Source organism: Uloborus diversus, chromosome 4 (genome assembly GCF_026930045.1).
Source record: "Uloborus diversus isolate 005 chromosome 4, Udiv.v.3.1, whole genome shotgun sequence".
In the NCBI taxonomy this organism is placed as follows: domain Eukaryota; kingdom Metazoa; phylum Arthropoda; class Arachnida; order Araneae; family Uloboridae; genus Uloborus; species Uloborus diversus.
In genome coordinates this window covers 129,872,895-129,898,219 of record NC_072734.1, presented here as the reverse complement: position 1 = coordinate 129,898,219, position 25,325 = coordinate 129,872,895, and the positions used below count along the sequence as shown (strand labels likewise).

At 32.7% G+C, this 25,325-nt stretch overlaps 1 long non-coding RNA gene across 1 annotated transcript in view; it reads left to right on the top strand.

The window, feature by feature from the left end:
• LOC129220271 (uncharacterized) overlaps positions 1-25,325 on the top strand; it is a 172,484-nt gene that overhangs the window by 80,555 nt on the left and 66,604 nt on the right. Inside the window, exon 3 of the long non-coding RNA XR_008580456.1 lies at positions 21,579-21,666. This is a non-coding gene — a long non-coding RNA (uncharacterized LOC129220271). The remainder of the gene's footprint in view (positions 1-21,578; positions 21,667-25,325) is intronic.

Sequence of the window (25,325 nt, the reverse complement as noted above, 5' to 3'; positions counted from 1 at the left end):
AGGAAATTTAATTTTAAGTATGATGAAAAAAACTTTTTTGCACAGTACGGGGAACATAGATTTTTTGTTTGGTGCTATTTTAATTAAATGAATAAAGCGCGAGTTTTTTTCATGATATTAGTTTTTATACTACATAGAAGAAGATTCTTAAATATCATCAGGGGTAACTATGCATAGATGGTATAGATAGATCGTTAAATATAGAGGTCGATGTAAGTAGATGGTCAGTAACAGATAGATAGACCAGTCATTTAGGGACCCCGCCCCCGACTTTGAAAAAATAATGAATTCACATAAAAGTGGACATGATTTTCATTATTTTCAGACAAAATGTGCATTGAGGGTGCTCCTTTGCCCCCCCCCCCCTTAAGGGGCTGCTTGCATAGAAAGGCAAATGGCGTGAGAAGGTGAACTAACTAGTGGCCTTTGAAAGTTTCTTATTTTGGAATACCTAAGAACTAAAGTTATATATATATATATATATATATATATATATATATATATATATATATATATATATATATATATATATATATATACGAATCTCCTGTTTCTCATTGCCATATTTATGTGGCTAAAATTAATCACAGCAGTTTCCCTAACTTTATGTTCGTAGGAGCTCGATTGTACTCGAACAGGTCTGCGAATTAAGTGAACGGGGAAGGCCCCATCGATCGGTCGTTGTTTTCTTTTTGGATTGCCAGAGCTAAGTAATTGCTCCAACCGCCAGAAATGTATCAACGCCTTTCCTTGAGTTAAGCCTCCGCTTTTGTAAGCGTTGAGAGGGGCTAGAAAATTGAGTTCCGAGGAGCGAAACTCAATTTCCGTGGCTGACCCCCATAAATATGTCTACCCGAGAAGATTGACTCGATGGATCTACGGTTCGTTAATTAACACCCAATGGCTGTGTCGCATGCGAATTTTATGAGTTTCTCTTTTGCTAACAATTTTTAAAAATAGGTAGAGGAAAAGGTTTGAACATGGGCACCCTCTTTTGTTTTTGGTTTGAAGTTACTTTCAATTCGAAAAAAAATCAAGATTTTTTCTTCCAGTAACAACTATAATAAGTTTCCTAAATGCGAGAAAATAAACCATGATTAACATCAAGTATTTCATTTCAAAAATGACGAATAACAAAAAGCTTTTTTAAAAAAAAAAAAACACAAGAAAAAATGGGGGTCCTCTTCAAAATAGACACTAAAAAAAGTTTCAAAATGGAATAAAACTATAATAAATGGTGCATAATTAATTGATTACGGGTATTTTTTTAAAAAAGGAGTCGCAAACGATACTGGCTCTTTCAGCCTGGCTCAGTGTACGTGCTCCCACATTTGGCACACAATACATTTCATCCACACCTCTACCCGAGTTTCTTCAGAGAACGACGATCCATCACGATGTCCATCACGAAAAATGCAAATTGTATCACTTGAAAAATTATTTTTGTTGCTTAAAGAAAGAGGTGGTATATTGATGGGCACCTTTTAAATACACCAACTACACCTACAAAAGGTGGCCACTATCACATTTAACTTAAAATGTTTAAGTTTTGTTGTTATTTACTGATCTACAAAACTACTTCCAGATGTAACTGAATAAAAGAACGTCAATAGAATTACCGTGATAGATACAGGTCCAATTTTTGAACAGCTACCCGGAGTTCATGATATACTTTCTGGTACTGAACTAGAAATTTCTTCAGCTCTATATGATATTTTAGATGATTGCTCATTATTAAAAACTGTTCAAAGCTGTAGTGTTCGATAGAACGGCTTGCAATACTACCCGTATTATTGTGCATACAAGTTTTTAGAACAAAAATTGAACGGTGATGTATTACATTTGGCTTGCCGTCCTCATGTACTTGAAATCGTATTGCAGAGTGTCTTTAAAGAAGTTAATGCCTCTCTTAGTCTCTAGACCCGATATTCTATTATTTAAGCGTTTCAAAATTTTGTGGGAAGATCTCGATCATTCAGAATTCATAACATTTCAAGCACGTACATATACTACTTCATTTCTGAAAGACGAATTTGATGAGATATTATTGTTCGTAAAATGTGGAATTCAGAAAGATCTTTCCTTTGAAGATTACAGAGAATTCTCATAACGTAATAGTATTTCCTGGTGAAGTCCCTCCTAGAGGGATCTGTTTTCGGCAACCTGGAGCTTATCTCTGAGCCAGATGGGTTGCAAAAGGGATTTATTGTTTGAAAGTTTATGTACTTGGGACGCAATTTAAATTGACATTACATGAAGAGAAAGCCCTCAGACGCTTTTGCTGTTTTACAGTTAAATGCTATATGAAGATATGGTTTTTCGGAACAAACTCAATCGAGGCTCTTTTAAATGATTTAATATGTCTAAAATACTAGCAGTGTACAAAAATTATGACAAACATGCAGCAGAAGCAGCGACTGGAAAAATCATAAATCACTTATAGTATTTAGGAGATAATAAACTCTAGTAGCTTTGTCCGTATTGATGAAGGGATGAACTTTAAAGACGGGTAAAGACAACTTCAAAAAATACTTGCTGATAAGGAAGACGTGTCTGATGACTGAGCAAAAAATGTCAGATAACAGTACATGATTCTTAACACTTTCTTAGTAAAGATCTTCCTCTGGATAGAATCAATTACAAGTCAATAAAACTGTTTGATAGTTTGCCAATACCAAAAGATTTTTTCCTAATTGATCCTGATTCATGACAAAATGAAGGAATTAAGGAGGATTAAAGGGAAAAAGCGAGCGGTAAAATGCTGAAAGTTGTGAGTGATACAAAGGAAAGAGGAGTACAATTAATCGAAGATTTTCACAACCAATTTTCCAAATATATGTCACAAAGGCAATTTATTTTACAGACAGTCCAAGACTATTGGACAGAAATATACTAAACACGATCGAGATATATTGAGAAAAGCGTTCTTTTAAGGTTAAGTTTCCTAAGGATTAGTTCATTCTTATTTAACGTAAAATATTTAGATGATATAAAAAAATAAAAAAGATTAATTTTAGTAATATCGCACCATAAAAATATTTTTCAAACGTAGGAGAAACTATGTAGTGAGTCTAAAGTAAAAACTCGAAGATTTGTGGGAAATTTTTCAAAAGTGTTTAAGTTCAACGGGAAAAGTTTAAGTTTGACGGGAAATAATCAACAGACGAACTTGAATTTTTCGGTATGTCTTCCCAACATCCCTAAGAAGGTTTTGCGAGTGACCGTGTTTGATGGTAAGATTTAAGAAGGGCAAAAAGTGTCAGTTGTTACCAGGGAGCTCGACGTTAGCCGCAGGGTTGTTTCGAAGGTTTGGAATTCATTTCAAACAAATGCAATGTGTAGCATATGTCACGGGGGAGATCGTATACTACTCAATACGACGTCACGAGAAGATTGGTACATAGCGCTAGCAACAAAAATTAACAGGCGCAACACAACTACTGATGTAGCAAAGCAGTTTCCTGCTGCTACTATCAAGCAAATGTCCCGAAAAACTGTAGCCAGACGTTTGCAAGCATTAGGAATACACACTTGACAGCTTGTTTTGTACAAACCGTTGTCTACAAGTCAGCGTTTCGCCCGTTTTTAATGAGGTGGTCAGCATCACAATGGGAGAGAAGTCGACTGAGCTTCTGTACTATTCTCAGATGACAGCAGATTCAGTCCGTCGTCTAATTATTGACCACAACTGATCTGGCGTGAGAGTGGTACTCAATGCAGGTCAGAAAACAAAAAAGATAACGACAAATATCCTAGTAGTAGTGTCATAGCGTGGACTGGGATCATGATCAATGACCGTACGCCGCTCATGTGCTGCCAAAAAGATTATGGCTGGCCAGCGATACATTGAGGTTGTTCTGCTACCTCATGTTTGCATGTTCCGTGGTGCTGTGGGCGATAAATTTGTTTTCGTGAAAGACAACGCAACTCTCATCGAGCAGTCGCTATCCAGGAGTGTCTGGAGAGCGAGAATGTTGAACCCATTGGATGGCCAGCACATTTTCTAGATCTGATTTCCATTGAAAATGTTTGGAATGCTCTGGGGAGCAGTCCTGCTGGTCGACAACACCCTTCAATAAACAAGGACACCCATGACTGACAGATGAATGGGATAAAGTACCCCAACAGCCGCTGGATATTGTTGTGCAATGCAGAAAACGACGTGTGGAAGCTTTCATTGCTCTCTATGGTGGCTGTATCCCATACTGACATCTTACACCGGAACGCTTGGGGACGGGGTAGTTACATTTTTTCATTTTTACGTATTCAGCTCAAAATGACTGTTTTGTACATTGAACACTTTTCAACGCCTTCTGGGTTTCAGACCGCAATAAATTATCGTCATTATAGAGTATTAGTGTTTTGACATTAGTTGATTTCACTTGCCGTCGAATTACACTTACTTTTTCGCGCGCTACATAGCACATTATGATCCATGCTTAGCAATTGTCCACCAGTGTATAATTTTGTATCAGTTACTTTTTATCATTGTGTCACAAAATTAGTGGGCGTCAATTGCTGAATTCCGAATTCCCCTCCCCCCCCATATAAATAAGGACCACCCTAATATATGAATATATATGCGTTTATTACGGTGCTTCCACTTTTTGTTTTCAGCCTGGGAATATCAACATGAGGAAGCAACTTTCTAAGAATGATTCGCAGTCATATTTTGTTGCTGTGAGTCTAAAACAACAAAATATTTTCTTTTCCCTTTTTGAATATTACTTCATACAATAAGTGCTGAAGTACCTATTCACTTTTGGCAATCGTTCAGGCAAGAAATTCTGAAAATAAAGAGACATAATTTGCTTGATGGAATTTTATAACTCAATTACATAACTGTCTCTTCCTCTCAGTTCTTTTCTAAAAGCAGCGTGTGAATTTCTCGGTTACAGCCAAACCTTTCTTATCAGATTGCATTAAAATGAAATAGGGGTGACAAGAGATAAGAATATTGAACATTTCTCGCAACGCAATCTTTGTTATACTTCTAAAAATTTTCCTCTGTCCTTCTGATGAAGAGATTTTATGCAGTTGAGCTGTTGTAATCTTCATACATCATTAAAATGACTTTCTACACCCACGTTTAGCGATCCAGTTAAAAAAAAACGATCTTGGGGAGTTGAAATTGTTTAAATTCCTCTCCTCATTGAATGGCTTAACAGCTTGTGCTTAGAATGAATGTAACCTCTCTAAAAAATCTGAAAAGGAATTTAAATTTAGTTCAGCTTTGAGTATATGATTCAATTTTAGAAAATTGCTCCTGCATTTTTGTTTATTTAATTGAAAAAGAAGAATATTGTAACACGAATACAAAGATATTCTGTGAAACGTTTCGGCCCATTTACTTATTGCGTCGAGGAATTAAATATTAGTTCTGGTATTATATAATTTATTTAGTAGACGTTGTTGTTGGTTTTTGAAAAAAGTAAATTATATCTATATCGATAAGTTTAAATTGTGTAAAGCAAGTTGTGCTGCGGTAAAATTTTTAAAATGATGCACAAAAGGAAAATTTACTTGTCTTTTTTAAAAATTCTAACAACGGAAATATCAGAATCAATGTTAAAACAAAGTAGTGATCTTATTTTGAAATATATAACAGCCTATTCACTGGTCGAGTAACGCTTCTGACGTCCCCAACAATGAAACTCGTGCCACAGCATGATAATTTGATAATATTTTTTTTGGAATGTTTGGCAAGCAGAGAAATGCTTTATTTCGCAAAGGTTGAAATGGGTCCGGTAAGGTAACTGTTTTACTAGTAATGCTGTCATTTCAGGAGAATAAACTTCAAAATTTTCAAAAATGATCGCTATCTAGCATGGGCGTCTATACAGGGGGCAAGAGAGGGCTCGAGCCCCCTCCCCCCTTTAGAAATTAGAACTTCCTTGCATTTAGTACTTTTTTCTTTGCATAAATGTAAAAAACATTTCTTTTCCAGTCATTAATGAATAAATTGTTACAAATGTCAAATTTTAATTACTCTAATTTGTCCTGAAATGGAGAAAATATCCTGCTAAACCATGGGGAAAATATCTGAGCCCCCTCCCCCCGTACAATTTTGCATAAGGGCGCTCTTGCTATCTACTGGAGTTAAGGGTTAATCCACTGGAGGTAGGGTTATAATTTCAGCTATCAAAATATCACCGAACAGGCAATTGCTTCGTTCAAATGTAGAAGCATTTTTCACCCGTTACACCTTGACGAGTGATTTTTTAGTTTTGAAATAAATATCTTTTAACTGCATAAATTCCAGCTTATGGCAGGTCATCCATTTTGTCACTCTAGAAACCAAAATACTCGAAAACTATTCTTAATACATATTATTTGAGCTTTAATAAACAAACTTTGCAGTTTATACATGAAATACACCGCCAGCTCAGTCATTTCCAGCCGAGGACTGCAGTTTTGGGCTTATTAACACTCAGCAGCCCGGCATAGGAAAGTGACTGAGATGGAGATGGGAAACCTCTTAAGGAAGCCAAGAGTGCCAAACAAACTGGTAGCTAATATCAGAATTAGCACAGCACAGACTAGACGAGTGAACAAAGCAATGATTCCTGGCTGATGAATGCTAATAAGCACGAAACTGCAGTCCTCGGCTGGAAATGACTGAGCTTGCGGTGTGTTTCATGTATTTCTGCTTTAGCCCTCGCTAAAGGGCTGTAATTTACTGAAATATCTGTAGTTTATATCATTAAAAAAAGGAAACGTTTTTGAACATGCAAATGGCTCACATATATTTACGTAGAACTGTTCGTTGAAAGTTGTTTCTGATAAAAAATGCAGGAATACTAGTGTTTATCAGTAGCTCTAAAGGATTAATGTTTCTCCATATAGCCTGACGTTAAATTCGTTTCCTGTCAATGAGGTTCAAAATTAAAGGTTTTTTCATTTAATTGAGCAATTTCCTCAAAAGTGATTTGATGGAAACGGACATACAAAAAGATACACATTTTTATAAACTCAAATGTTTTTAAAAACGTTTTTTCTGATGTGGCTTTTAGTGATTTTTTGATCCAAAACTTAGTTTCATGTTTTAACACATTTTGACTTATTTCGACATATTTATTTTTGAAACTTTAACTCTCTTCATAAAATTTTCGGGAACAAAATCCGGTTAATTAAATTCAAATATCAAGGACATAATTTCTACCGCATAGGGTTTAAGGTTTAAAATTGAAGCAAAGAACAGAGGTGTACTGGCGTGCATCTTTAAAATAGCAAGCGTTTTGCGCCAATATTTTGGATTGTTTTACAGGTTTTATGCAGCTCAAATACTTATTCACAGAATTTTTATATTTTGATTTTTTACTGAATAATTGAATCTATAATTATTTTTAAAAAAGTGTTAATTTACGAGGTACTTAATGATTTTTTCATGATCTTTATTTTCTTCTTTTTTTTTTTAAATTGATTTTGTAACTTTATTTTATTTCAATAGAAAAGTCTGCCAGAATTGAACCAACAGTAAATACAACAGAAATGATACAGCACTATTTAGAGATTGTTATAAGATTAATTTAATAATGTAGCCATGGAGAATTCCTAGTACTCTGAAAAATGTAAACAACTTCAAATAAGTTTACCAAAAATGATAAAAATAACAAAGAAATAACTTCTAAACAAGTATTGCTGTATCAGAGATATTAAAATCAATACATTAGAATAAATATGCTTGAATCATATTTTTTTGTTTGTTCTTTTAGCTTTTCTTTTTTTTTTAAATCAATGAACATTGTATGGCAATGTGATTTTCCCTGTGGATACAATTTTATTCCTCTTCATCAAATTTGTTTTTGATATTAAAATTACCTATGGGATATACATATAAAGTTAAGGAGGAAAATATAGATACGATTTAAGGAGAAGATTTAATGATGCCAAGTACATTTTTTTGGTTACCGTATAAATTAATATAATATTAAATTATTGAAGTGTTTTTATCAAAGAAAAAAAAACAAATAAATAAATAAATTAAAAGTCTGCGCATATCTTTATGTAGAAACATAAATGACCTCGAATTTCTCCGCCAGACACTGAATACATAAATTAAAACTTTAGCTCGAAAATAAGAACAATTATATCAACAATAACTATTTCAAAATAAAAACCAAGGCCATGGAGTCGGAGTTGGAGTCAATCTCATTTTGTGGTAAATAAAAGAGTCAGACTGAGAGTCGAAGGTTTTTAATTTGAAGACTCTGAGTCGGTCATTTTCCCTTGAAGCCGTAACTCTTCAATGTTTGCGGAGTAAGAGTTGGACGTATTGCCAAATCTATGGAGTCGGAGTCGTGGAGTCAGAGTCCAACACATTTTCGGGTACAGGAGTCGGATTCAGAGGCGACCGCTCTAAAATTCTAGGAGTCGGAGTCGGGAGTTGGTCATCAAGCTCTCTTTCCAACAAAATTTGAAGTAATTCTGTTTTTAAGTTCGGGATCTATATCAACTTTTAGTTTCGTCGTATGCGCTTGTGTTGAAGGATTTGCACTGCTCAAAATTGAACGGAAAATTATTCAAATCAAAGAGATATTTTCTATACATGTTATTCGTCAATAGCTTTGTTTAAAGTATCTTCACCTCTAAGTGCGGGATTTATATTCGCCTTGAATTTTCCACTAGGCGCTAATGTTAAGTATTTTTGAACTGTTCCCAATTGTGAGAAAAAAATGTCACAAGATGAAACTTAAATATGGAAATGAAGTGTCATCGCCGAATTCTTTCGAACAAAAAAAAAAAAAAGTTCGAATTGGACTGTTTACCCAAAAGTTACTCGGGCTGGGTTGGGGGGAGGGGAGTTGCAGACAGACAGACCGATAGAGAGATTTTCTCATCTTAATACCCTTCTTTTTGATTTTTAATTTTTCGACATTTATTTAATGATTTTATTTATTTTCGACTCTTTTTTGTTCTTTGCGATACTTTTACGATGTATTAATCCTTTTTTCATACTTTTTTTTCTTTTTTCTTTGATTTTTATTGGGAAAGTAGGCTAAAAATGAAAATGGAAATTGTTTTGCCTAATTTTTTTTTCGTTTATTACAGCCTAAATCCCGTTATTTTCTGATAAACATGAAGTTAACATGGATTTGGTTGCCAGGGACTTGGCAAGCTGCCAGTTAAGACGATTTTATCTAAATAAAGAGGAAATATGAAAAAAAAAAAAAAAAAAAAAAATAAGCGCGTTTTTCTTCATTTCAATTAGATTCTGCCTAATTTAGAGACTGACAAGCATCTGTAAAAGCAAACTGGCATCTCTACAAACTAATAGGTGCGTGCTTTTCCGACTGTAAACTGTAAAATGGCGTTTCCCTTTTTAAAATTTTATACTGCAATTGTGGAAGCTTTCCGCTTTTTCTTTACATTTTTTCAACAAAAAAAAAATGTGATTCGTAATAATACTCAACCATTCTACCACGTCTACCATTTTTGTGCGGTTTTCATCACTTCTTTGACCCTATATAACCAAATAGTTCTTTTCAATGGAAATATTTTACCTTAAGAAACATTAAATGTTTAATTATTGGTTTTCAAATAGTTAGTTCTAAGGATAATACAAAAAATGAAGCTTAGTTTAAGGCTTTATGTCGGAAAGAAGGGTTCATTCCGGACGCTCTAATGGACGGTAAAATAACATTGCATCTATGGAATAGGAAATGGGACTTCAGGCATCGGTCGCTATAACGGAACTGTTGCAGTAATAGGAGGTCGTTCTATAGAGCGTTCACACTATTTCGTGACTGTCCAAAAAACGCCTGTCTTTTGTTTTTAATTCAATCACATTTTGTTAAAATTTTGTGATAATTTTTAATTTCTTGATGGTGTTATTAATCAGACGTTACGACTTATATGTGCTGTATAAATGTTTATAGTATCATTCAGCAAGAAACGTGAATTTCTCAAAAATCTCATTTTTATATCATCATTTTGTTATCCAGATATAATTTTTTAATTTAATTTCTTTCTTTTTACTAGAACTTCCGCGTAAAAAAAAACCTCATAAACGCCATATTAGAACTTTATGGTTAAGAATAACTTTTATGGGTTTAATAATGTACAGGTAAGGATAATCTTTACTAGCTAGAGTTTTAAAATGGTGAAAGAAACATTTCAACTATCTGAATTGAAACGAGTATTTTTCAATGACGTGGGGAGATTGGTGGAAAAGCAAATAGTGTATTCCTTTTTACACTTTCATTTTTGTTTATTCGTAAAGGAAGCATCTAATTTTCTCTGAAATTTAAATGTCGACCAAATTTTCTGCTTGAAATGCATAAAAGCGGATTAACGCCAATGAAATAAACGATGTGAAAGGGTATTCGGTTTTGTATTGCTTTTTTCCGTACACTCGAAACAATATGTAGGGCTAATGAAATGGATACCATTTTATCTTTTTAGGTCATATACTTTTATTAGATGTTCAAATATTTTATGGTTTTCCAAATAAACCTAAACAATAGCTGTCTATGCATCTATTCCTAGCATAAAAATAAAAGTACTTTCCATTTATTTTTAGAAACCAAAATCGTTTGTGACTCCTCCTGTTATTGAACGCAGGTTATTTCAAGTTCTAAAATTTTATTTTTATTGTTTGATTAAATTTTCAGTTGTTTTCCGATTACACCTTTAGTTAGCTATAAATATCAGAAGTCAGTATATTATTATGATTATTGCTTTCTTTGACCCCCATAACAAATTGTAATCTTGAATGACTTACCTTTGTACAAACTGCAATTGCCGAAAAACTTAGTAAGCAAGTCTCTTAAAGTAGTTGAACAAATATAAAAAGGCAGAAAAAGAAACTCATTAACAACGCATGTTTCAAATAAATAATTTTGTTTGGACATTTCGTCCACATTTTCGCTCAGAAAATTGCTAAACGTTTATGTGGGTTTTACCCTCAGTATGTAATTTGTTAATTTGATGAAATTAATGTCGTAATATTAATTTGATCTTAATCTCTTCTGGGTTGAGTTTATTTTTTTCTGCTCAAATTATTTTTCTTAACCTTATTTTACAGCAACTCATAGACATTAATGGAAAGGAACATTAATATTACTATCACTATATTAATCATTATTATTATGATTATTATTATTGCATTTTAGTTTTCTAAGACAATCAGACATAACATTGACCTTAAAACTAATTAGCTTCTTTAAACTGGTTTGCAATCGGGTTTAGCATGCTACGAGGGTTTCATGTCTTAAAATTTATTTTGGTGCTTTTTTCCAAGTGTAACGTAACGTTTGTTTAATTTGAAGTGATTAGTTTGAGCCAATTGATTATAGTGTGACTCTAATAAATTGAGATACGAATTAAACATTGTTTACTTCTTTTTTGGGTAATAGAAAAGCAATGAGCTGTGTTCGGCACCTTTTGTTGTAATTTTTGAAAAATATTACAACTCAATCCCGCGCCTGTAATACGTTTCATTTTCTCTGGACTTCCCAAAAAATAGGTTTAGCATTGTCAAGGTCTTTGTTCAACTAATCAGAGCCGTACTATACATCGCCATATTACATATCGTATAGCGAATAACAGCATTGAAAACTGTATACACATGTTTCGGAATTTGGACATGGATCCGATAGAGAGCTTGGGCAAATTTTCTAATTATCTATTTGAAAAAAAAATGGAAAAACCATTCATAGAATCATACTAAAAAATTGAAGTCAATAGTACAAAAGAAAATATCGGAAATAGTATAAAAAAAAAGCAAGGTAAAAAACCAATAGATTGAACAATTAGAAAAACTGCAAAGACACAAAAATATTTTTAAAACTGACAATTAATGCTCGCTGCAAAATTAAGAAGGAAAATTAGACGGATTAACTTAAAAAGTAACCTATATGAACCCTTTTCAGTGCTTATTTAGTAGGAGTGATTTTTTTTTCTTTGAAAATGATGCATTCCTATAAATAATGACAGCAAATTTCGCAAATTTTATTTCTGTTCAATGTTAAAAATTTAATCTTTGCGTTTACTTTTTGATTCTTAATGTACGATGCCAATTCCAGTGTAGTTCTTGCTAGGCTTCTAAAACAGTTCACCAACATTCGACCAATTATACTCGTGTGGATATCAACTCCATTCCCCGCCATTCAGTCACTGCTCGTATGTTTATGGATCTCCAAATTTATTATAGAAAAAAATAAATAGATAAACACAGATCCGTATTTAGCATCACACTGTAAAAACGATTCAGCAAAGCTCCTCAAAAATGATGCGCAGCTGATGTGCCCAATTTCTGTCAGTTACACATCTTGCAAAACTCAGAAACGCTTTCCGCTAAAAGACAGTAACCTTAATAAAATTATCCTTGAATATTTCTGAAGAATTTGAAAATCTACACGGTGAAAATCAATCTTTAACCTCCATGGTGAATTAGGTACGTTTTACGTAATTAATTAGAATCTGATTTGCTCAGAAAGCTTCAAAAGCATCAATGTCTCTTTCCTGCAATTCTTGCCTTGCAAAGATCTGCAGCTTATCCAGACACTTTTTCACTGTGGGAGCTTAGTCAATCTGGACGAGCCGTAATCGAACAAAAGCCGATATACTTATTGAACACGCTCAGCAATTCAGGATTTTTTTCTGCAAATATACTTGATTTTTCGGGAAAGATGAAAACCCGTGAAATACCGATACGTTCCACAGAAATAATCAGTGACGTTTCAGAGTTTTTTTTACAGTGCAAAGCGTCACTATCGTTGTGCTATGTTGCATGATTCTGTGCTTCGATAGTTCGTTCGAAATTTATAAATTGTTAATATAGATATCAGTAGTTTCTTATTTAATACTGTACTTCATACTTTATCATTGTTTGCAAGATTCATTGCTCTTCTTTATTAGTAGACCAGAGAGGGGAAACAAAGGTTAATAAACCTGTGTTTGGACAACATCAAAGACTTACATATTTATCTAACTTTTCTATTAAAAACTTCCTTTTCTTACTATTCTTTGTCCGTTAGAAATAAAGAACGAACAATAAATCAATACTAACACTAATTAGAATGTGCCGCCAATTCAGCATTTGCTCCGAAAGTTTAATCTCTGAAAAAGCTCAGTGCTGATTTTTATTTACAGATAATTTCTTTTTTTCTTTTTCTCGTTATCTTTCTTTTTTGTATTTTTATAACACGCAAATATCTGTGAACGATTCTTCTTTGTTATTTGCCAACATAAGAAATGGTAGAAGCTTTTAAATCATTTGATGTTCCGAATAGTTTCTCAGTTATAAAGATGTAGTTTTGGTGTAGTAAAACAAGTAGGCAGGTTTTATTTTAAATTTTCTACTTAAATAAAAATTTCTTGAAAATGACAAGGATTTCAGCTTTAAAATATGTTTGCACGAAAAGTATATAACTTTGTAATATTTTTTGTTTTTTGCTACAATAAGAATGTGCGGGAAGTACATAAATAAATAAATAAAAATAAATAAACAGAATAAATCATCAAAATCGATATTTTTTCCCTAGGAGTTTGTTTTACACTAAATATCATTTTTTTTCATCATAAAACCAGAGTATGCAAATCATTCCAATGAGCTTCATGTCTGAAATTTTTTTCACGTTGTAAAAAAATTAAAATATTGGAAACGCCTCATCTTGCATGGTCCCAGTTGCATTGCAGACCTTCAGTAAGATCTTCCCGTATTATTCAACTTACATTCCCAGACACAACTTGTATTAACAGGGATCTTAGATACACTTATAAAGTAGCATTAAAGTGTATTTATATTTATATTTATGGGGATGCACCTTCTCCATTGTTTATCACTTCTTGATATAGTGAAAAATAATGGATGCAGTGCATCCGCAGAAATATAAGTATATATTAATGCTATTAGGTAATCATACTTAAGTTCAGTTTAATTTTTGAAGATATTTTTAAATGAGGAAGAACGATATCCCGTTATTGTGTCAAACCTTGAGAACCGTCGTAGAGTCAAACTTTTGCCTAAATTATATTTTAAATTTCATATAGAATTTTGTGTATAAAATATTTTTCTATTCTTATATCCCAACGCAAAGACTTCATCTACGTAATCCATCAATCGAAGATCTCGGTGCAGTAAGGGAAGAATATTGTTTACCCGGTTTTATGTCTTACGTTGAAAGATACAAACAAAAATATTATATTTTATTCTATACGAGAAACGAGCTATATCCTCCAATATTACTTAAGATATTAGAAAAAAGGAGCTGCAGCAGTTTAAATGTCATTATAAAGTGAAGAAAACGTTACCTGTTGTGTTGTATCTTTTTAGAGATAAAACGTTTTTCATGAACAGAATACCTTTCATTCTCTACAAGAACTAAATATCTCCAACCAATATTTCGTAAGATATTAGAAGAAAGGAGCTACAAAAGTCTGTATATCAGGAGAAAGTGAAGAAAACGTTACCTTTTTTGTTTTATTTTTCAAAACTAAAGTGTTTCTTACAAAAGGAGTAGCATTCTTTTCTAGTAAGAATCGAAAAATTATTCGAACTTTTATTAAAAAACTAAAAAAAAAGGAATTGTTATAAGTACGAGTATTTTCAGCAAGTGCAGGACAGTTCCAATGCGCAACAATTATATACACTCAGGTAACAATATATTTTTAAAATGTCATTGAGATTGGTTTAGTAAAAAACAATTCTGACACAATATTAAGTATTGAGACAAAACCCACAAAAACGAGTTTTTAAAACTTATTTTTTGTTGATTCCTTAAATTTTTTAGAGAGTTCAGTTATTCCTTTCGTGCACAAGATATTTATTTGTAAACATTTATTTCTGCATGAATAAGAAATTATAACGTGCTACATAAAAAACGACATTTTATATAAGTGACTTTTTTTCCTACAAGCAATATGTTTGCTTGAAGTATTTCAATTTTTTCTTCTTTTTGTGGCAACATTTTCCTAAATCGTATTCTCAATTCCTTACAAACCAATTTAAAGATTTTTTTATTATTTATCTCACAAAGAAACTTGAACAACTGTCTTTTTTTATTGAAGAATAATCATCAAGTGTCGAAAGATATTTATCGAACCGAAAAAAAAAAGGATATGTCATGCTTCTTGCATCCTCAGTACCATTTCATATACAACTCTAAAGTATTTTCTGCAACCTGCTTGCGAGAGGCAATATCCCATTCCTTTCTGCCCTGTTTGCTCCATCAGTGTTAATCCGCTGATATGTATCTCAAGTAGAAAATTCCAATGACAATGTATCGTCGAGAAGATTGGACCATCACTTCTTAGAAAAGAACGAGGAAGAGAGAGACAGAGAGAGAGAGAGAGAGAAAAGGAAGGGAACTGCAAAGTACGATATTAGCAGGGCTTTAATCCAAAATATGTTTTTCTTTCTTCTTATTCGGAGAAGTTCTTTTTTCTCTAATTGTCTTTCAACCACTTTTTAAAAGCATTGGGGTTGAGGTTTTTACCACCCGTTTTTTCAAGCGGATTAAAATCGCAACGGATTGTCAGGAATAAGACATGGAGTACTTTTCCTCTAAAAAGCTATTTTTACAGGAAATCGTGAAACATTTCTTTTTTACCGAATTATAACAGAAGTAATTGAAGCATTAAAACTCGCGTGCTCAGTGAAATTCGCTAACTTTTGGATAAAAGTTTGGACACTTATAATTCGTTTCAGTCTATATTGTAGCAATCGTTTTATACAAATCGTTAAAAAAGCGTGTGTTTTTCTACTGCAGAAGAAATCGAGTTTATTTTCTTTCAAAAGTCGTGCCTTGCTTTATGATAAAAGAACGCAATGAGAAATGCTGTGAACAGTTAGTTCCCTTTAGATAAAAAACAAGACACAGATAGGTTTGTATTACTGTGGACAGGTAAACAGGTGTCTCTACAGAAATTAATTTTTAAGATATTTGATGAAGCGCATTTGGGATTAAATACCAAGAGGGAAATATCGGAATTGGACTTTTTTTCCCGTTTTTTTACTTCCTTTTACAAAAAAAGAAGTATTGTATTCGCGAAAAATATTTTCACTCAAAAATCGACCTTAATTTCCATTTTGCTCACCCCCGAATGAATGCTCAGTTTTTTTTTTCGACTCGACCACACGTGGACAAGTGCCTAGGAACGTATAGACAGGCGAAATATCCATTTTGAGGACGCCCGAGTTAGTTACTACGGATTTTCTCGTGACGTCTGTATGTATGTATGTGCGTATATGCGTATGTATGTCGCGTAACTCAAGAAGGGTATGTCCTAGAAAGTTGAAATTTGGTACGTAGACTCCTAGTGTGGATTAGTTGCGCACTCTCCTTTTGGTTGTATTCGAAGGTTTCTAAGGGGGTCTTTTGCCCCTTTTTGGGGGGAAATCATTGTTAATTTCAATGTAAACTCGTGATGTTAAAGTTTGGCGGACACTTGGCGATATATCGCCAATCTTTTGGTCGCCAAGTTTTGTCGCCAACTTGGTGACAAATTCGATTTTTTTTTTAAAATCTGCGATTTTTTTTTTAAAATCTGGTTTCAATTTGGCCACTGTTTGTGATATTTAGAGAGTAAACTATTGAATCACATTAAAATTACCAATAATGGGAAAATTATATTAAATTGGAGTAAAAGGAAGTCATGTGAGGCACACACCAGCTCGTTTTCTTCTTGCGGAACCAAATAAGCAAAGCTCATTTATAATAGATGGCAAAAATTCAGAAAAAAAAATTAAATTAAAAAATTGCTGTTACCGCCCTTTACCTGCCCACGGCGATATATATCTGGCGTGGATTTCAATAAAGTTCTACATTATATATGTTTATGTGTTTTCTTTCAAAACGTTACTCAATATGGGACCAAAGGAAGAAATGAGACAACGAAACACGTTTAAATCGAAAACAAATTGAGGGTCATTCCACGGAAAACGGTAATTTTGTCCTGAACGTGACGCTTCATACATTTCACAAAAAATAATAATTTAAAAGGATTATGAACAAAATTTTGTTGCTTAAGAAATCACAAACGCATGTGTGACTTCTTAAGCAAAAATTTTCTTCAAAAATTATTTCTTTCTTATGACATATAGGAACTGTCACGTGCGGGACAAAATGATCATTTTCAATAGAATGGACACATACATATTTTTTTTAATTGATTTAGATAATTATTTCTAAACTAATGAGATATGTTTCATTTGCGTGGGAACCATAACTTTCAAATCTACAATTTGTTTCGTCATTTCTGTAGTAATAGAGCAAAAATATTAGTTTATTCATAAGCAAGTTACTAGAAGTTGACCTTGGATGTCCCACACGTGACGCATATAAATAATTTTTATTTTAAATAACAAAATTTTTAATAAAAAAATAATTGTGTCATAAGTATCTTTGTATCAAATCTAAAGATTAAAAAAAATGCTTACCCCTGTTTTATTAAAATATTAAGAGATATGACGAAATGTTAATGAAATTTAAGCGTATTTTTGTCCCGCACGTGACGGTGGAATGGCACACGAGCATCGAAGACATGTTGTGACACAAATATTATTTGCTTTCGTGACCTCGTTATCAAGACATAAGGTCCAAAAATGTGCCTAATCTTAAGAAGATCGCCAAACTCAAGGATTTGGCGATAAAATGTAGGTGCCATATTTCACTGTCTGCATGTGGAAAGACATTCATCTGCAAACCGTCGGAAAGTTTTTTTCGATGCTCACCAGAAATAGCAAAATTCTACCAATTTCTTGAAATTCCGGCTAAGTTTAAGACCTTATAATTTGATGACGAGACACAAGGGCAAAATATTTACGCATCCAGAAACATGTTTTACTATGATAATTCAACTGCTACTTATAAAAAGAAAATCATTATTACACTATCTATTGTATGTTTTCCGGATCAGAAACAATTTGAATATCCATTTTTCTGCACGAATTTTATTTGTGAAGAACTAAAACTGCAGTTCGATTCTTTTTACTTTTTTCATATTCATTCAGCTTGTGTATGGTGTTCATTTTCGAGCAATTTGCTTTATAGTAAAGGGGAAAAAAATCCTCTAGTACTCGCATTTTGAGTTAATTCTATTTTCCTTAACGTTTACTTTGCTTTGAAATCACCGACAGTAACGATTCGCTGTTCAAAGCAACGAATTTACAAGTACCATAAGTGTTCAGAATATAGGAGTTAGCCTTGTTTTAAGGAGCGAAAACTGAAATTAATACATGTTGCCTTTCCTTTATAAAGTTTTTCTTTTATTACTAGACTGAGAAAATGCTGGAAGCTCTGCAGAAATGCTATGTTTGGCTAATGTGCTATGCATCAAAATTTATCATGTAAATGAACTTTGTTAATGCTACATAGTTTCAATAAATTTCATCACTCCCTCTACTAAAGCAATGTTTTGGAAAAGTCCAACTCATACTTATTTTTTTTAGATTCTTGCGAAAGCTTTGTAATTCTGATCTGCATCCTAAAATGATGTATTTGTTTTTTAATGTTGTGTGTTTGATTGTTATCAAAAAACTATGAAAAATAATAATAGCTATTATCAAGTCTAAATGCTTCTGCTTTTAAATTTTTGCCAAAAACAATGAAAAGTAGTTGCAATTATAAACTTAGTTTTGTTAATATTAACAAAACTAACTTCAAGGTTAACCATAAGCAAGCATATATTTGGATTTTGGGTACTTTAAACGTTTCAAATAATGCCGCTTTTCCAAGGTTTCTTTGATTCGGGTGCAGTCATCAGTATAAAAGCTTAATCCTCATTGCTTTAGTTCAACCTTGAAATTAGTTTTTTAATTTGTACAAAATTAGAAAAAAAAAATTTCACTGCTATCTTGTGTTTTTACGGCACAGTATTGTTTTTTTTTTTTTTTAACAAAGAACATGGTATTTTGCCCTATATAGCAATGTGAATTTTACACTTACTTGAAGTCAAACTTTATTCAGTTTTTACTACGTTTTATGTTTAAGTGTCAGTTTCATTTAACATTTAATTTCATTGGATATAATTTCGGAGTGCTTTATCCTATATCTTTCCTTGCGCCTCTTTTTAGTTTTAGAATATTCTTTCTTTATAGTACACGGAATTATGACCAGCTTCTAATCAAAATCAAGTTGGCTAGACGGTAGAACAGCTGAATTTGTATTGTTAGAAATTACGCCATGCATCCGTCTCAAATAATTCAAATGTTACATTTTCATCTGCCAATATATGTACATTTGACTAATTATATGTATTTGCTTGCAATCATTTCATCTTCTTATTTCTGAATTATAGTTTAGAATACTTATATATAATTATTCAAAAAGTCTTCAAGAGAGATTTGAGCTGTTAACCGTCTTAGATGCGAGAATGCTAATGTAAAAATTACACATTCACACCAAATGCATGTTTTTATTTTTTAAATTTTAGAATTTCATAGCATTAGAAAACATCAAAACCGTATATAAATGAAAATCTTCATTAGATTTACTAAGATAACTACAATAAAGCCTGGAACACGATTCGTAATCTTAATGAAAGTAAAAAATTTCTTTCGTCTAAAAGATTTCTTGTAAAGATATGTCACTTTTCTGTTGGTTTTTACAAAATACATAAACTTACTCTTATTTTCTTTAAAATATTCTTGAGTTAAGAAATGCAACAAAAGTTTAATCTTAGAATGTGTTTCCATCTTCTCGCAGACTTTCGTTGAAAAAAGACCTTAATAGAGTTTTTGAAAAGAAGAAAAATTGAGAATTAGACTGAAAGAAATCGATAATTTTTCATTCTTTATTTCGAAAGTTTTCAAAATTTGACTGCAGACAAATGAAAATTTTTATCGTGATTGTATTTTTGATACGAGATGATAGATGAAACAAGAGTGATGTTTTGTTATGCTTGTTTTTAGATTTCCGATTTGTTTTGGTTTCTTATTCGTGTCTTGGTTTTCAACTAAATTAATCAATCCCTTTTTGTTATTCACCATGAACCAAATTTGCTTTTCAGGGAAAAGATGCAGTTTTTCTTGATGTTGTTTTGTATACAAAGTATTTCTTTTCCAAATTTGTAATTTTAAATTCGTACTGTCCTTTTTTTTTCCGAAAATAATATTTTTTAATTCTTTTTTCCTTTTACATATATAATAAATGTCAATGCAAAGACTGACATTTTTTTTTTTGCGATTTCATACCAATTAGTTTTCCAATTTTTACATAGCGTTGTTGCATTATGAAGTGCTTACTCGATCTTTTCGCAATGCTCATAAGTTGTAATCTAGTGAATAATTTTTAAAAACTTGTATTTTTTCTAATAAAACACTCTATGGACAAATTTTAAGCCCCGATACTGCCCTCACCCCTTACTGTGGTTTCAAAACGAATAAGGAATTGTCAAATTTTACTTGATAAACATTTGATGAAGCTTGTCCTCATAATGTTGGTCCAATAGTAACTTACTTAGCAGGCAGACCCTTGGTGGCCTTATCGGTTATCCATGTACTTGAAGTTACAGTTGGGGCAAACCTAACTTAACAGGGTCGTAATGCTCTGCTTAATATCTGTGTGTCAGTGACGGGTTATCAATGTCACAATTGCGAGGAGCTCCCACAACATTAGGACCTAGAAGAGAATTGGAACTACACATGAAAATGTTTTTATGACAAACACAAATGCATTGCGGCATTGTGGCTTAAACAGAAATATTTGAGCAACATTTGCAATGAAAAACACTAAACATTTTGGATCATGGAGATCTAAAACGTCTTTCACATTGCTAGTTAATAAGAATACACCTAGGTAAAAACAGCAACCAAACAACAGCAATCAAGGGTCTGAAAAGTTTCTTCTCTTTCTGTTCCTTTATGCAGTATGGATCTTCTGTCACGACAACTATCATGTGGTAAAAGTAAGCAATGAAGGGGAGGAAGAATGGCTTAGGGGGGGGGGGAAATCTAAAACGTTTTTCACACTGGTATGTAATAATAATACATCTAGGTAGAAAACTACAACCAAGCATCGAAAAACTTTAGTGCGATGTTTCTTCTCTTTCCACTCTTCTATGCAGTATGGATCTTCCGTTATGTACAGCTATCATGTCTCAAGAGCAAACAATCAAGGAGAGGTGGAATAGCTCGGCATTCCCTTTGGGTGATGGGAAAATGAAGATTGTTTTTGGGTTCAGTGCTAAAGTAATAAGGAAATTAACTTACGAAGTTTATAAAGCATGACTCAAATAAAATTTTACAGGATCGGGAAAATAACAACCTAATATTTATAGAACACATGATGAAGACAATTAACTACTTAGAAACGTATATGTAGTGAATAACCGGAGCACTAAGGTTTATGTTTCAGTAGCAAATGTATAATGTGTACAAAACATGAACTATTACTATACATGTAATCCAACTTCCCTTTAAAATAAAAACCTCTCCGACATCAGTTTATATACGTACATACTTAAAAATGTCGTATTTTTAGCCTTAATAACCCGTCGCGTGAAGATTTATATTTGTAAGCCGTATCTTTTATTTAATCTCAAGAGATTTTTCCTCTTACATGGCTTATCTTGAAACGATAAGCCGAAAATAATTTCCTTAGCAGCTTATCTCAAACGTCTCTTTTCCTTTGTAGGTGAAAAGTAGCTGGCTTTTCCACTCTTTCTTTTCCACGAGAATACTTCCCAGGTAAAAGAAAGGCACAGTTCTTCAGAAAGCAAGAAGTAGGTTCTTTGTATCTTACTTAACAAACTGCCTATGTTACCAAATGCAATGTATCAACTGTCAGTATAATTCAAGTTTTTCTGTATGTCGCAGTTAAATTGATTAGTGATGATTTTATATTTAGCAGAAGTACTAGCGCAGGCAAAATTTACGTTAGAACAACGGGGGGTGGAGGTGGGGAGGTCATATCACTTTTAATAAATGGCATTCTGCGGTTAGTAATATGTCTTGAAATTAAGGTTTTTGAACCATAACTCCCTTCTCTGCCTGAACTGAAGAGTTCAAGTTAAATACTTTTAATTCATTTTCATCAGTTTTTTCCTTTACCGGATTAAGCATTTTATCATTTTTTTGAACAAAAATTGCTGACTACTTTTTACTCTTATATACATCTAGTGTTGATACTAATTAATCATTTCTGTAATTTTTAGATTTTCAAACCCTAGAATTTTCTGTATAGGAAGGCTTTTTTTTTTTTTGGGGGGGGGGGGGCGTTTATTCAGAATGACAACACGGAAATATACTATTTTTACACTCGTTCAGAATCTCTAATCCACAATCTCATCACTGACTTAGAACATTAAGACTGATGATCAGTGGTGTTCCCATAGAGTATACTCCATATACGCCGTATACTCTCAAACATTTTTTAGAATTATAGCGTATACCCTCAAGCTTCATACATTTTCATTTATAATTCAGATTCTCTCAGCGCATTTTTTAATTTTTCTAAGGAAAAAATAATATATTTATGTTAACCACATTTTCCCACCAGTAACCTTATTTCATTTTTATTTCTTAACACTTATTAAAGCAAAGCCTTTTGAATGCCTTATAATCGCATACACATACTGAGCATAATGGATTACTGGGAGTATACCCTTTGAAAAATTGATGGGTACATCACTGCTAATGATAGCTTTTAAAGAAACGACATCATTTTATTGGTTAGTAGATGAAATTCCTTAGTAATTATATATAAAATGTAATTACGACTCGTTCTAATTTGAAGCTATATATTATTCTTAGAATTTAAGTAGGAAATTCAAGAATCTAAAAATTACACCCGAGATCCACATTTTCTTGATGAAACGAAATTAAGACCTTTTGAGGTTATGAGTGACAAATTTACGTGAACGTTATCGATGTATCTAAGTACACACAAAAAAAAAAAAAAAGAATAAGTAAGATATTAATATTATTACTAGAAGGCTCCACAACTTCTCGCTTCGTTCGCCAACCCACATTTGTCACCTGCGGTGGCCCAATGTCGCCTGCGGCGGGTAACAATTGATAATTTTTATGCTTTTAACCCCTGGATGTCTGAACCTTTATCTCCGACTCCTTAAGGTGATTTTAATACTTTGACGTTGTAAGGATATTCACGGAGAAGGATGACCTCAGGACTAGATGTCCTGCCCCTTAAGGTGTAGAAGAATTAAAAAGGTAGGAATGTGGCTTCCCCTGGATGGTTTGCATCCAACGGAACCAGTACTGATAGAAGTAGATATTGCCAGTCAAAAGGAGCTAGGGTTGCAGATACACAAAATCACACACACACAGACGTGCACATAAGTTGATAGTATACATCGATGTCATACAAAGCACTCGCGCTCAAGAGAAAATTTGAAAATCCAGGTTTTTAAATGTAATTTTCCGAATAACAGCTGAAGTGTTTGTTTATTGTTTTCGGACAACGGTGAAAGCATCTTTAAAATGATAGCTAAAGTATTAAGGTGATTATGGCATAAACACATAAAACACCCTAAGGAAATAATATGTATGAAACTGCGATTTATACCGTGTAAAAATAAACGCTTGGTTTTTTTATTGCAATGTAACAACAAAACTGTGGTTTAGAACTCTGTTCCCCCCTCCCATAAGTTAAGATTATATATTATAGGATACTTTGGATCAGAATTCATCATAAGAAAAATTAGTAATTCAAAAACGAAAATTTTAGGCCCATTAGAGACTTCATCGAATGACTTTCGTGTTATAAGGTCTTGCCAACTGAGTTTATGGCTACCATCTCGGCTGGGCAAAACACTACCGCAACGGTTAACCATGTTGAAGTTAATATTTTCGTCCCTTTAATTGAACAGCAACCAAATCGTAGTTCAGAATTCGGCATTGAGTATTATTATATTATTTACAAGTGGTACCCGCACGGCTTTGCCCCTAATAGAAAATTAAAAGGTCATTTTGTTTGCCTGTATATTTACAAAAAATGGATGATGAATTTCTCTCCAATTTGTTGTGTTCATTTGCTCGCCCATGTTACGGTTCTACGTTATAATAATTCGGTAATTTACTCGTCCACGTTATGATAATTTGCGTGGTAAAATGTTCTTAAAATTGGATTAGGAAAAGAACAAAATCGAATTTTCGAAAAATCGTTTCGAGGTGCTCACCCTATGCTACGAACTAATTCTGTGCCAAATTTCATGAAAATAGGTCGAACGGTCTAGGCGCTATGTACGTAACAGACATTCAGACATCCAGACACACAGAATTTCAGCTTTATTATTAGCAAAGCTTAGTTTTGCACATTTGGATCGGAACTCTGCTGACGAATTTTTTTGATCGATGGAAATTCTAACTCACGATCCTCGTATTGTTAGCCCGACGTTCTAACCAACTCGACCGATTGGCTTCTATTACGGAATGTTATATTTTAAATCAATACGTATGATAAACGAAAAAAATCAGGTTTTTCGACAAAACTGCCAAAATCGGAAATGTCTGTCTTTCACCGAAAAAAACAAAACTTTTAAAATGATACCTAATTTATGAAGTGTTACGTAGTACTATTAGGAAAATTTTGCGTTTTTACAAAAAAAAAAAAAACTTTCAGAAATAACATATATTATTATTGTTGTTTCTTTTAGGCTTATTAACTCTTCACATTCAAATAAGCACCATAAAGCAACAAAATTATGAAGATAAAAAAAATGTCCTGATCATATGCAATAGTTAATGAAGTATAAAGCATGTTTTAAATCTAAAACGAACTAAATTAGCAATATGTTTTTCTCAGCTTTAAAGATAGTAATTAATCTCATTAGTGTAGAATCATGTTTATCAAGCATAATAAATTGATCTTTAATTAAAGAGGAAAACAATGTTTTCAGGGATGAAAATATTTTTCGAAACTTCGCTACGCTAGATTATTACCGTGAACATCAATGCTTCATTGCCCCCGACCTCTTCCTTAAGCTGTGTACTCTGTAGATCAAAAAAGAAACATTTCAGTTTAATTAAAGTAATTTATGTTACGAGCTTTAAAAGAAGGGTACAGAGAATAAATATTTGCATCAAGAGCAAATATTTGCACCATGCTTGGAACTTTAAAATTTATTCTAAGATAAGACATCTTTATATTGTTGAAGTTTTCGCATGTTAATCCTGAATAGGTGAAAAGGGTGTTTCTATAACTAAATGATATTTTATTGCCAAGTTGTGACGACAATTGATTATAGGAATCTAAAAATAGTTACGAGACTTGTAAAAATTGGAAAAGAAACAATTGAAATTAAATCACCTGTACAACTTATAGTATTGGGTTTTAATTTTAATTCAATCGGTAAAATTTACTATAAAAATTGCGTTTGAATATTTATTATGTATTTTAAGATTCTTTTGTTAGTTCTTTTAC